Source organism: Trachypithecus francoisi, unplaced genomic scaffold (genome assembly GCF_009764315.1).
Source record: "Trachypithecus francoisi isolate TF-2019V2 unplaced genomic scaffold, Tfra_2.0 Lachesis_group17, whole genome shotgun sequence".
Classification (NCBI taxonomy): Eukaryota; Metazoa; Chordata; class Mammalia; order Primates; family Cercopithecidae; genus Trachypithecus; species Trachypithecus francoisi.
In genome coordinates, this window is record NW_022681462.1 from 4,438,725 (window position 1) to 4,452,368 (window position 13,644).

The following is a 13,644-nucleotide window of genomic DNA, read 5'->3' on the forward strand; positions in this document are numbered from 1 at the left end:
TATTTTTTTCTCAAGCCAAACTGTATGCAGCTTTATTAAAGATACTTTCCATAAACAATCATGATACTTCAGGCAGGACATGGGTAGACAATTGTTAACAGTATACAACAACTTTCAAACTCCCTTCTTCAATGGACTACCAGAAATCAGAAAGCCACTGTACAGCCCAATGAAGTCTTCAGCTGATGCTCTGAACAGGGAAAAAGTGTGGAGTGAGGGTTGACATTTCACATTTAGCATACTGTTTAACAACTTTTCACAAGCCGACCCTGACTTTCCGGAAGTGAAATCAAAATGGTAGAATGTATCTGAAGATCCACAATCTAGAAACGGAACCACTGCTCTTTTGACAGGTGCCATCTCAGTGGCACCACTGGAAAGTCCACATTGCCTGACACACTGGTAACCAATGACTAGGGGTCAGGTCCCAACAGATGTCTGCGCTTAAGGGATTTAAGTCTGTGCTGAAAGATGGAAAGGGAGAAGAGGACATAAAAACGAATTTGTTTTCCATACCACAAGGCTTTTGTGCCAAGGTGGCCATGTGTGTCAAAGTCAGGGACTCCCTCCTGCTGGGAGCCAAGAGGAAGTCTCTCAGAATTGGGAAGGAAAGGTGTTTTCCCCACATTAATCCAGCTTCGGAGACATTCTACTAGTGACATACGCCCCTTCCCCGAAAAGCAACAATGAAGTGTTCTGTGTGCTAACAACATAGCTTAAAAACAACAACAACAACAAAATTCTGCATTTTTCTAAAACATGGTAAAAAATAGTATTTCAAACTGTACAGTCACCAGAAGTACACAGTTATCAAAAATGTACACACTTCATTTGGCATCTGCAGCACCTTCAGCTTTCTGTGCCTGCTCTGTTTTGGCATCTCCATGTCCTGCAGGGTTATTCCCCTCCTCGCCAGCATCCGCTTTTCCCTTTTTCCCTTGGGTACCTTCTCTCCCTTCTTTGCAGAGGCCTTTTTAGGCTTGGGCTCTGGCTTTGGAGGAGCAGGTTTAGCAGACAACCTCGTGGATCTTCTCTGTGGTTTGTTCTTTACCTTGGCTTTATCTCCTTTAGCATCCCCTTCAGCCTTTCTCTTGGGCATGGTGGTGATGGCAGCAACAGTGGCAGGACACAGGCGCTGAGCGCAGGATGGAGCAGCACGTGGGCTTGGTCGGTCCGGGAGTCATTCTCGCCTCTTCTTCACACCGCTCCCTTGGTTCTATTTTATATGTTTAAAAGATCTTGCTTGGACAAAATAGAGTGTAGATTTTTGTTATATACCCCTCTTGTGCATACATTTTTTTAAAGGTAAAATACAGGCATAAGAGAGGCAGGCTCAGTCCCAGACCCATTATTACAATAAAGCAAGTCACACAAAGTTTTAGGTTTCTCAGTATGTGTGACAAATATGTTTACATTATATGATTACTATAGACTATTAAGTGTGTGTAAAAAAGTGTATACCCTAACTAAAAAACACATTATTGATTTAAAAATGCTAACAATCATCTTGCCTTCAGCAAGTTGTAATATTTTTTCTGGTAGAGGGTCTTGCCTCAATTTGTGTGTATATGTGGCGTGGTGGGGGGCGGTGGGGGACAGAATCTTGCTCTGTCACCCAGGCTGTAGTTCAGTGGCATGATCTCAGCTCACTTGCAACCTCAACTTCCTGGGCTCAAGTGATTCTCCCACATCATCCTCCCGAGTAGCTGGGACTACAGGTGCGCACTACCAGGTGTGGCAATTTTTTTTTTTTTTTGTAGACATGGGGTTTTGCCATTTTGGCCAGGCTGGTCTTGAACTCCTGGCCTCAGGCAATCTGCCCACCTCGGCCTTCCAAAATGCTGGGATTATGGGCATGAGCCACTGCACCCAGCCCTTGCCTCACTGTTGATGGCTGCTGACTGATCAGGGTGGTGGTTGTTGAACATTGGGATGGCTGGGGCAATTTCTTAAAATAGACAACAATGAAGTTTTCCTCATTGATTCCTTTCATGACAGATTTCTCTGTGGCATGAAAGGCTGTTTGATAGAATTTTAACCACAGTAGAACTTCTTTCAAAATTGGAGTGAATCCTCTCGAACCCTGCTGCTGCTTTATCAAGCACATTTACGGAATATTCAACAGTGGAATGTGTCATTTCAGCAATGCTCACAGCATCTTCGACAGGAGTACATTCCATCTCTCAAGAAACCACTTCCTCGACTCATCCGTAAAAAGCAACTTCCTGTTTGTTAAAGTTTGATCATGAGATTGTAGCAATTCAGTCCCATCCTCAGGCTCCACTTCTAACTCGAGTTCTCTTGCTGTTTCCACCACATCTGCAGTGACTCCCTCTACTGAAGTCTTGAAGCCCTCAAAGCCATTCAGGAGGATTGGTATCAACTTATTTCACACTCCTGTTGATGTTTTGACCTCCTCCCATCAATCACGAGTGTCCTCATGGCATTTAGAATGATTAATCTGGCCGGGCACGGTGGCTCATGTCTGTAATCCCAGCACTTTGGGAGGCCGAGGCAGACAGATCAGTTGAGGTCAGGGGTTCGAGACCAGCTTGGCCAACATGGCGAAACCTCGTCTCTACTAAAAACACAAAAACTAGCCGGGCGTGGCAGTGGGCGCCTGTAATCCCAGCTACTCACGTGGCTGAGGCAGGAAAATTGGTTGAAACCCGGAGGCGGAGGTTGCAGTGAGCCGAGATCATACCACTGCACTCCAGCCTGGGTGACAAAGAGAGACTCGGTATCCAAATACATATATATATTTGGATATATAATGAAGAGCATCCTTTCCAGAAAGTTTTCAATTTACTTTGCCCAGACGCATCAGAGGAAACACTATCCATGGCAAGTACAGCCTTATGAAATAAATGTCTTAAATGATAAGACTTGAACATCAGAATTGTTCCTTGACCCTGCGCTGCTGAATGGATGTTGTGTTGGCAGGCATGAATACAGCATTCATCTCCTTGTACGTCTCCTTCAGAGCTCTTCGGTAACCACTGCACTGTCAACAAGCAGTAATACTTTGAAAGGCATGTTTTTATCCTGAGCAGTAGGGCTTCAAATATTTTGTAAACTATGCTGTAAACAGATACACTATTCTCTGGGCTTTGGTTTTCCATTTATAGAGCACAAGCAGAGTACATTTAACCTAATTCTTAAGGGCCATGGAATTTTTGGAATGGTCGATGAGCACTGGTTTCAACTTAAAGTCAGTAGCTGCATTAGCTGCTAACAAGAGAATGTGTCTCCAAATAAAAGAGTATGTCCTTTGAAGTTCGAAGCAAGGCATAGACTTCCCCTCTTTAGCTATGCAAGTCCTATATAGCGTCTTCTTCCTACAGAAGGCTGTTTCATGTACACTGAATATCTGTTGTGTAACGTAACCACCTTCATCAATGACCTTAGCTAGATCTTCTGGATAACTCGCTGTAGCTTCCACATCAGCACTTGCTACTTTACCTTACACTTTTGTGTTATGGAGATGGCTTATTTATTTATTTATTTATTTATGTAAGACAGTTTCACTCTGTCTCCCAGGCTGGAGTGCAGTGGTATGATCTCGGCGCGCTGCAACCTCTGCCTCCCGGGTTCAAGTGATTCTCCTGCCTCAGTCTCCAGAGTAGCTGGGATTACAGGTGCCTGCCACCACACCCAGCTAATTTTGCATTATTAGTAGAGGCAGGGTTTCTCCATGTTGGTCAGGCTGATCTCAAACTCCTGACTTCAAGTGATCCACTCACCAAGGCCTCCCCAAGTGCTGGGATTACAGGTGCGAGCCACCATGCCCAGCCAAGATGGCTTCTTTCCTTAAACTTCACGAACCAACTTCTGCTACCTTCAAACATTTCTTTTGCAGCTTTCTCACCTCTCAGACTTCATAGAATTAGAGAGAGTCAGAGCCTTGCTGTGGATTAGGCTTTGATTGAAAGAAATCTTGTGGCTAGTTTGATTTTCTATCCAGACCACTAAAACTTTCTCCATATCAGCAATAAGACTGCTTGCTTTCTTATCCATCACGTGTTCACTGGAGTAGCACTTTTAATTTCCTCCAATAACTTAACATTTGCATTTACAACTTGGCTGACTGTTTGGTGCAAGAGGCCTAGCTTTGAGCCTATTCCAGCTGTTGACATGCCTTTCTCACAAAGCGTAATCGTTTGTTTTTGTTTTTGTTTTTGTTTTGAGACGGAGTCTCACCCTGTCACCCAGACTGGAGTGCAGTGGCGGAATCTCAGCTCGCTGCAAGCTCCACCTCCCAGGTTTACGCCATTCTCCTGCTTCAGCCTCCCGAGTAGCTGGGACTACAGGCGCCCGCCACCTCGCCTGGCTAGTTTTTTCTTTTGTATTTTTTAGTAGAGACGGGGTTTCACCGTGTTAGCCAGGATGGTTCAATCTCCTGACCTCGTGATCTGCCCTCCTGACCTCGTGATCCGCCCGTCTCGGCCTCCCAAAGTGCTGGGATTACAGGCTTGAGCCACCAAGCCCGGCCAGCTTAATCATTTCTAAATCGTGATTTAAAGTGAGAGATGTCCAATACTTCCTTTCACTTGAACACTTAGAGGTCTTGGTAGGGTTACCAATTAGCCTAATTTCAAAATTGCTGTGTCTCAGGCAATAGGGAGGCTCAAGGAGAGGGAGAGAGATAGGCAAACAGCCCATCTGTGCCGCAGCCAGAACACACAACATGTATCCAGTAAGTTTGTTTATCTGATACAGGTGTGGTTTGTGGCGCCCCAAACCATTGCAACAGTAGCATCAAAGATCATCCTAACAGATATAACAGATCAAATCAGATCATCCTAACAGGTATAACAATAACAAAAAAGTTGGAAATAGTGGGAGAATTATCAAAATGTGACAGAGACATGAAGTGAGCACAAGCTGTTGGAAAAATGGTCTGATAGACCTGCTTGACTCTGGGTTGCTGCAACCCTTCAATTTGCAAAAAAAAAAAAAAAAAATACAGTATATGTAACGTGCACTAACACGAGGTCTTCCTGTAAGTTGGTGAGGGTATTCCTAAAAATGTCCTTCCATTGAGAGTCCAGCTCTAGTGTCTTTTCTGCTAGTTTTGATGCTGGTGCTTTCTTGATCCCACCAGAAGGTGGCATACAGTGACAACTTTTTATTTTAGTTTATTTTTTTGAGACGGAGTCTCGCTCTGTCGCCAGGCTGGAGTGCAGTGGTACTATCTCAGCTCACTGCAACCTCCGACTGCCCGGTTCAAGCGATTCTCCTGCCTCAGCCTCCCCAGTAGCTGGGATTACAGGCATGCATCGTCACGCCTGGCTAATTTTTGTATTTTTAGTAGAGACAGAGTTTCACCACATTGACCAGGATGGTCTCCTGACCTTGTGATCCACCCGCCTTGGCCTCCCAAAGTGCTGGGATTCAGGCGTGAGCCACTGCGCCCGACCTGTAACAACTTGATCACAGCTGCCACCTTCCACAGTAACCATAAGATGCACACTGACCTCAGAGATATTAATAATGAGGGGAGGATGCTTAGAACCCATGAAATGTTGTAGTTTTATTCCACAATGGATGAAGGTATGTTAGGTTATTTTAACTTGACCCTTCTAGCTTTCAATTTTGAAGGCAGATCTTCAACTCTCTGAATCTGTTTATTGACATTTAAAATATTGAATATACTAACTTCCTGAGAAGAAAAAGACTAATATCCCTGGAATATATATAAAATACATTTAATTTTTTTAAAGAAAAATTAAAAACCAATACTTTTCTTTGGTAAGTAACTCTCTCTGAGATGACAATTAGAAAAATTTAAAGAAACATTGCAAAATACATCTACATGTTTTACATGAAAATTATAGTTAATAAAAAGTTGAATAATTAACAAATCAATCCTTTGTCTTTTAGCAAGTGTTACAGAAAAACATCACAAACTTGCAACTTTTATTTATTTATTTATTTATTTATTTGAGACAGAGTCTCGCTCTATCGCCCAGGCTGGAGTGCAGTGGCACAATCTCGGCTCACTGCAACCTCTCTCTCCTAGGTTCAAGCAAATTTCCTGTCTCAGACTTGCAGGTAGCTGGGATTACAGGTGCACACCACCACACTCTGCTAATTTGTGTATTTTTAATAGAGATGGGATTTCGCCATGTTGGCCAAGCTGGTTTCAAACTCTTGACCTCAGTTAATCCACCCATCTTAGCCTCCCAAAGTGCTGAGATTACAAGCATGAGTCCCTGCATCTGGCCCTAAAAGGTCTTATAGGCAGGTTTTACATCCAGAGAATACTGTTTTTGTTTTGTTTTTTTGTTTTGTTTTGTTTTTGAGACGGAGTCTCGCTCTGTTGTCTAGGCTGGAGTGCAGTGGCACGATCTCAGCTTACTGCAAGCTCCATCTCCCGGGTTCACGCCATTCTCCTGCCTCAGCCCCCTGAGTAGCTGGGATTACAGGCTCCCACCACCATGCCCAGCTAATTTTTTGTATTTTTTTAGTAGAGACTGGGTTTCACCATGTTAGCCAGGGTGGTCTTGGTCTCTTGACCTCGTGATCCGCCCACCTTGGCCTCCCAAAGTGCTGGGATTACAGGCGTCAGCTACCGCACCCGGCCTGAATATTGTATTTTCAATTGGCATTTGATTGAACAAAAGTCACATGTAAGTGGATCCAGGCAGTTGAAACCCCTGTTGTTCAAGGGTCAACTGTATTTCTTTTGACTTAGGGGCACAATGAAAAAAATACTGAGCCATGAACCAATGGAAGTTTAAGAACCTCTGAATTAAAAATTTGGTGTTCTGGTTTATAATTAAATCTGAACCTATGTTAATTGGTACAATTCTTGAGACTCTATTATCTCTGAATTAACAAAGGAGCTTGTTGAATATGTCAGGCTGAGGACTAGAGCCTGAAACCCAGGGTGACTCCAAATTACCCCGAAAGGACCCATATTCCTGGAGAAGATGGCTTCATCTTTGTCTTTATGATCACCTACAGCAGAGCTTGGCAGCTTCTCATAGTGCCAAGTGAGTGTGTTTAACCTCACTATGTGAGGTTTTCTCATCTGTGAAAAGAATCCAACTCCTAATGATTGTGTGGGCATTAAATGAGCAAAGATTGCTCAGTACTTAGCTGCGGTTTTGTTTACTCAGAAGAGTTTTATTGTTGTTGCTCTTGTAATAATAGTGACCATCGTCGTCATCACTGTCATTAGCAGCAGTGTCTTACTATTTGAAAGCATTGAAGCTTTGACATCATGAAAGATTTGCTAATTCGAGATTAATTGCTTGGCCTCGAACTTGCAGTTACAAATGGACTTACATGACTCATAACTCTTAAGGTAGGTTTTTAGGACAATTTGGGGAGACTCTTAAATGACATCTTTTAATGCTCTTATTTAGATAATTTCATATACTTTTCTTCCTTTTATGTTTCCACCATTACACCATCCTCCATGTATAATCTATTTTTTCTAATAGTACTCTCACAGTTTTCTTAGGATGTTAAAAAACACCCATCTCTGCCTCTAGATCATCCTTTTACCTTTTTGGTCTCTTAGCCAGAGGTGGGTCTTGCAGTATAAAGCAGAGGAGGGCTTTGTGTTGTCACAGTGAGACTTTTATCACTTTCCAAGACAACTCTCCTCCACCTGTATTAAATTCTGGGTTATTTGACTTTTTAAAATCTACAACCACTACTGCATCACACTCAACCCGGTTATCTCAGAGTATTCATAAACTCGTGTGGACTCACCCTCTAAGTTACAGGCGGAGCATCAACATGGAAAGAGGCCTTTGGAGCCATGTTAGCCCATGTGCTGAGCTGTGTTGTGTCTGAGTTACTCTTTTTATCCTCAGAGATTCCAAGAGGTGAATTATTTTAGAATAATGTCCAGCCCATAGAGGCATGTGACCACATTCAAAGAGAGCGGATGAAAGTCACTGGAGTTTAAGGTACATTTTCCACTTCTCGTGGGGCTAGAATGAGTATGAGAAAAATAGAACCAGAGAGGCGCAGGCCATGAAGCAGAATGGAAGTCTCTGAACTTGAGGACTCCCTCCCACCCTCCTCGCTTCACCTTCCCTAACTTGCCTCAGCAGATCCAGTGGCTTATATTCTGCCAAGAATAATCTGGGCCGTGAGAAGTTTGGGGAGAATTAACTTTATGTTAGTGGATATGTTTTTTTTTTTTTTTTTTTTTGAGACGGAGTCTGGCTCTGTCGCCCAGGCTGGAGTGCAGTGGCCGGATCTCAGCTCACTGCAAGCTCCGCCTCCCGGGTTCACGCCATTCTCCTGCCTCAGCCTCCCGAGTAGCTGGGACTACAGCCGCCCACCACCTCGCCCAGCTAATTGTTTTGTATTTTTTAGTAGAGACGGGGTTTCACCGTGTTAGCCAGGATGGTCTTGATCTCCTGACCTCGTGATCTGCCCGTCTTGGCCTCCCAAAGTGCTGGGATTACAGGCTTGAGCCACCGCGCCCGGCCTAGTGGATATGTTTTTATGCTTCAGTGGGCAAGTAATAGGAGGGAATCTCTTCAGAATGAATTCTGAGTCATGCAGGATGGGCTTGAGATGATTGATAGAGCTGTGGCTTCTATCAAATAGATGCAATTTCCTCCCAGAACTTTCCCAGTGTTCTCCTGTATTTGTGACTTCTCACAGTTCTTACCCTAAAACTGGTAAGCACATAATTTAAGGAAAAAAAGGGGCAAGGAAGGGAGGGATGGAAGCAAGGAAGAATCAATGATGTTTGAAGGCCCTCTCTTGGCAATTATGTTTAAATTAATGTTTGTTTCTTTTATTCTGCAAGTAGAACAGTAGGTGGTAAGAAGCTACATCATTTTTATTCAGACTTTTATTTGTTTAAAAAAGACCAACTGGGCCTGGCACAATGGCTTATACCTATAATCCTAGCACTTTGTGAGACAAGGCAGACAGATTGCTTAAGCTCAAGAGTTTGAGACCAACCTGGGCAACATGGTGAAACCCTGTCTCTACAAAAAACAAATACAAAAATTAGCCAGCATGGTGGTATGTGCCTATAGTCCCTGCTACTCAGGAGGCTGAGGTGGGAGGATCACCTGAGCCTGGGGAGGTCGAGGCTGCAGTGAACTGTGATCCCGCCACTGCACTTCAGCCTAGGCAACAGAGTGAAAGCCCATCTCAAAAAAATTTAAAAAAAAAAAAAGAAAATAAAGATCAACCAAAGGGAAGGATTTTTTAAATTTAATTTAATTTTTATTTTTATTTATTTATTTATTTTGACAAAGTCTTCCTCTGTGGCCAGGCTGGAGTGCAGTGGTGCCATCTGGGCTCACTGCAACCTCTGCCTCCCGGGTTCAAGTGATTCCCCTGTCTCAGCCTCCCGAGTAGCTGGGACTACAGGCGCCTGCCACCATGCCTGGCTAATTTTTTGTTTTTTAGTAGAGATGGGGTTTCACCATGTTAGCCAGCATGGTCTCTATCTCCTGACCTCGTGATCCGCCCGCCTCAGCCTCCCAAAGTGCTGGAATTACAGGCGTGAGCCACTGCGCCCGGTGGGAAGGATTTTTAAGTATCTAGAGGCCGGGCGCGGTGGCTCAAGCCTGTAATCCCAGCACTTTGGGAGGCCGAGACGGGCGGATCACGAGGTCAGGAGATGGAGACCATCCTGGCTAATACGGTGAAACCCCGTCTCTACTAAAAAATACAAAAAATTAGCCAGGCGAGGTGGCGGGCGCCTGTAGTCCCAGCTACTTGGGAGGCTGAGGCAGGAGAATGGCGTAAACTCGGGAGGCGGAGCTTGCAGTGAGCTGAGATCCGGCCACCGCACTCCAGCCTGGGCGACAGAGCGAGACTCCGTCTCAAAAAAAAAAAAAAAAAAGTATCAAGAGTGGAGGAGACTTTTGTAAGTGATTTGTACATGATCTAATGGCACTCCAATCAGGATCTGACCCCATGGCTCCCGGAAAAACTTTTAAGTGGCGGAAGTGAGTTAGAAAAAAGAGTTTCTGCTAGAAGGCCACAAAGCACTGTACTTTATTGATTAGGATGTGCCAGTGGGTGTGTATGAATGTTTACAGAAGCAGACACATCCAGCCCCTAAGAGCTCCTGAAGGCTCTTGAAGGCCACTAGCATGCGGTGTCCTCTTCTGGCCTCAGGGGATCCGCCCGAGACTGGTGTGGCCAATATGATGAAACCCCATCTCTACTAAGAATACAAAAAAAATCTGCAGGGCGTGGTGGTGCATGCCTGTAATCCCAGCTTCTTGGGAGGCTAAAGCAGGAGAATCTCTTGAATCTGGGAGATGGAGGCTGCAGAGAGTTGAGATCACGCCACTGCACTGCAGCCTGGGTGACAGAGGGAAACCCTGTCTCAAAAAAAAAAAAAAAAAACTCCCCAAAACAAAAACCAAAATAAACACATACACAAAATGCTGGGAGATACTCAGGTGGCTGAGGCTGGGTCATCCCTCCTATGTCTGGAGCCAGGCTGAGGTGGCTGGAAGGCTTAGCTTAGCTGGGATTGTTGGCTGGCGCACCTGTACACCCCTTCCTCATGTCTCTGGTTCTGCATGTCACAGGAGCTAGATTCCAAGATGGAGTGTCCCAAGAGTAAGCAAGTGAAGAGCTCAAGAGGGTATGTGGCCTTTTGTGACCTAGCCTGGGACATCACAGAGCATGACATCCACTACACTCTAGAGGTTGAAGCTGGCACAAGTTGGCTGAGACTCAGGGGGAGAGGACATAGAGCCCACTTCTCCATGACATTTGCTCTGATGGGGGTCCCAATGGCCCCAACAGCTTTGGACGTCCCATGTGCATTGCTTGAATGAGGAGGACCCCAGGGTTCTTCCAGAGGAGCAGAAGTCTCAGGCTGACTTTGTTCACTCTGCTGGGTAGGCCTATATGAAAGGGCTCCAAGAACCCATGTCTGATTCATAGTGACAGCCGCTCAGGACTTTGAAGTGACTTGCAAAGTCCACACCACCAGGACCAGAGCCTGCTTCTCCATCCCTGCCTCCTGGCACAGCTGCTGATAAATCCCATTACCTGAATTCCATGCTGAGTTGCTATTCTTATCCCACGGAGGCTGCCTGTGTGCCATTGTTTTAATTACAGGCTGTTATTTCATTTGAAACGTCAGCGATAGGATTAAGGGTACTGTCATTTTAAAAGCCAGACTCCTGGCCTAAAACCGCTCAGTGAATCAGAGGACAAATGTTCCCATTGTGCTCGTTAAAAATAGGAGCAATGGAAAAAGTGACAGAATGCGATGAATAGCATTAAAGTGTAATTACATTTACTGTAGATGTGAGCCTCAGAAACAGTCTACCCCAGGCAGGGAAGCTCCGTCAGAGCCTGTGACACAAAAAACCCAAAGCCTCCGCGGACGGCCCCTTTCAGGTTTTGAGTGTTTATACAGTATATTGTTACAGACCGTTCTTAGGAGCCATCAACCTTATTAGGGGTACTTGAAAGAACTGTATCTTTCCAAAGGAAAATAAGAACCACGTAGCTCACCTTGATTCTCAGAATGTAGCTTTCCTGCTGTTCTCATGAGGAACGTTATACAGTGTCTGTATTTTTTGCCTCAATAGTCAAATGTAATAGCTGAGTTGGACATATCTGAAAGGCAGGGTCAATTTTTTTCTTTTAATGAAAACAGTTCATGTTTTTCTCATTTTAAAACAACACATTCTTGCCATATAAAATTTGTTTAAATGTACAAAGAAAGTAAACGTTAGTCTAAATCCAGCCACCCACAGATAAAGCACTGCTAACGTTTTGGTGAATATCCTTTCAAACCACCATCTTTATGCGGATTTATAGATAGCGCTTTTTTGTTGCTGTTGTCAAAGCTCAGCAGTATATTCTGAGCCTATTTTTTTATGATAATAAATGTAGAGTTACATTACTATGTCTAATGACTATCTGGTATTCTGTATGATCAGCCTATCAGAATTGATTAATCATAACATGATTAATCAAGTATAATTTTGGCTCACATCTAAAACTTATTCTTTTACACTAATGAATGACAAATTATTTCTATAATATATAAATACGTGCGTGTGTGTATAAATGTATACATATATAAACACACACACGCCGTGCTTTGATGAACATGTATCTGAATGCATTTGGCAAATTATTTTCTTAGAATATATTTCTAGAATATATATTTCTAGAAACAGACTTGCTGAGTAAAAGACATATGCATCTACTATTTTTTTCTTTTTTTTTTGGGACAGAGTCTCACTCTGTTGCCCGGGCTGGAGTGCAGTGGTGCAATCTCAGCTCACGCCAACCTCTGCCTCCCAGGTTCAAGTGATTCTCCTGCCTCAGCCTCTTGAGTAGCTGAGATTACAGGTGCCCACCACCGTGCCTAGCTAATTTTTGTTTTTCTATTACTATTTTTTTTTGAGATGGAGTCTTGCTCTGTCGCCCAGGCTGGAGTGCAGTGGCACGATCTCGGCTCACTGCAAACTCTACCTCCCGGGTTCACGCCATTCTCCTGCCTCAGCCTCCTGAACAGTTGGGACCACAGGCGCCCGCCACCATGCCCGGCTAATTTTTGTATTTTTAGTAGAGACTGGGGTTTCACCATGTTAGCCAGGATGGTCTCGATCTCCTGACCTTGTGATCTGCCCACCTCTGTCTCCCAAAGTGCTGGGATTACAGGCGTGAGCCACCGCGCCCGGCCAAATTTTTGTATTTTTAGTAGAGACAGGGTTTCACCATGTTGGGCAGACTGGTCTCAAACTTCTGACATCAGGTGATCCTCCCTCCTCGGCCTCCCAAAGTGTTGGGATTAACGTGAGCCACCATGCCCAGCCTGCATTTGCTGTTTTGATATTTATTACCAAATTTTTCTCTGGAAATGTGCCAGTTTACCACAAATACTTTTGTCAGCATTAGTTAGGTATTGCATGTTTTTAAATCCTCATTAATTCAGCAAACAATTTTATTTTAATTTTCATATAACTTGCTATGTGTATGTCTCTTGGAGAATTACCTGTTTTTTCCCCATTTTTATTGAGGCATTTATTTTTTATTGACTTGTAACTGTTTATTGCATTGTTTTTTTTTTTTTTTTCTTTTGAGATGGAGTCTGGCTCTGTCGCCCAGGCTGGAGTGCAGTGGCACCGTCTCGGCTCACTGCAAGCTCCGCCTCCCGGGTTCATGCCATTCTCCTGCCTCAGCCTCCCGAGTAGCTGGGACTACAGGCACCTGCTACCACGCCGGGCTAATTTTTTGCAGTTTTGGTAGAGATGGGATTTCACCATGTTAGCCAGGATGGTCTCGATCTCCTGACCTCGTGATCCACCGGCCTCGGCCTCCCAAAGTGCTGGGATTACAGGCGTGAGCAGCCGCGCCTGACTGTTCATTGCATCTTAAAAATAGTAGCATTTTATTTTTTTTGAAATTTATTGTTTATGAAACAACTGTATCAACTGTTGTTTTCCCTCCGTTTTTCTTGGTTTTCAACTAGTTTATTTTTATTTTTTATTTTTTTGCCATATAGAAGGGTTACAAAGTTAAATGTTTCCATATTTTCCATTATAGCTTCTGGTAGTAACTAGAATTTACCTAAGCCCGGTAGAAAAAAAAAGTCACCTATGTTTTATTCTGGCTTTATACTATTTTCATTTGCTCTGTTATGATTTTAGTATAAGAAATCCAGGAAAT

General features: G+C 43.9%; 1 pseudogene; it reads right to left on the minus strand.

Annotated features, from left to right (window-relative positions):
* Positions 1 to 702: 702 nt before the first annotated feature.
* On the minus strand, positions 703 to 1,099 carry LOC117062919 (annotated as a pseudogene).
* Positions 1,100 to 13,644: the final 12,545 nt, after the last annotated feature.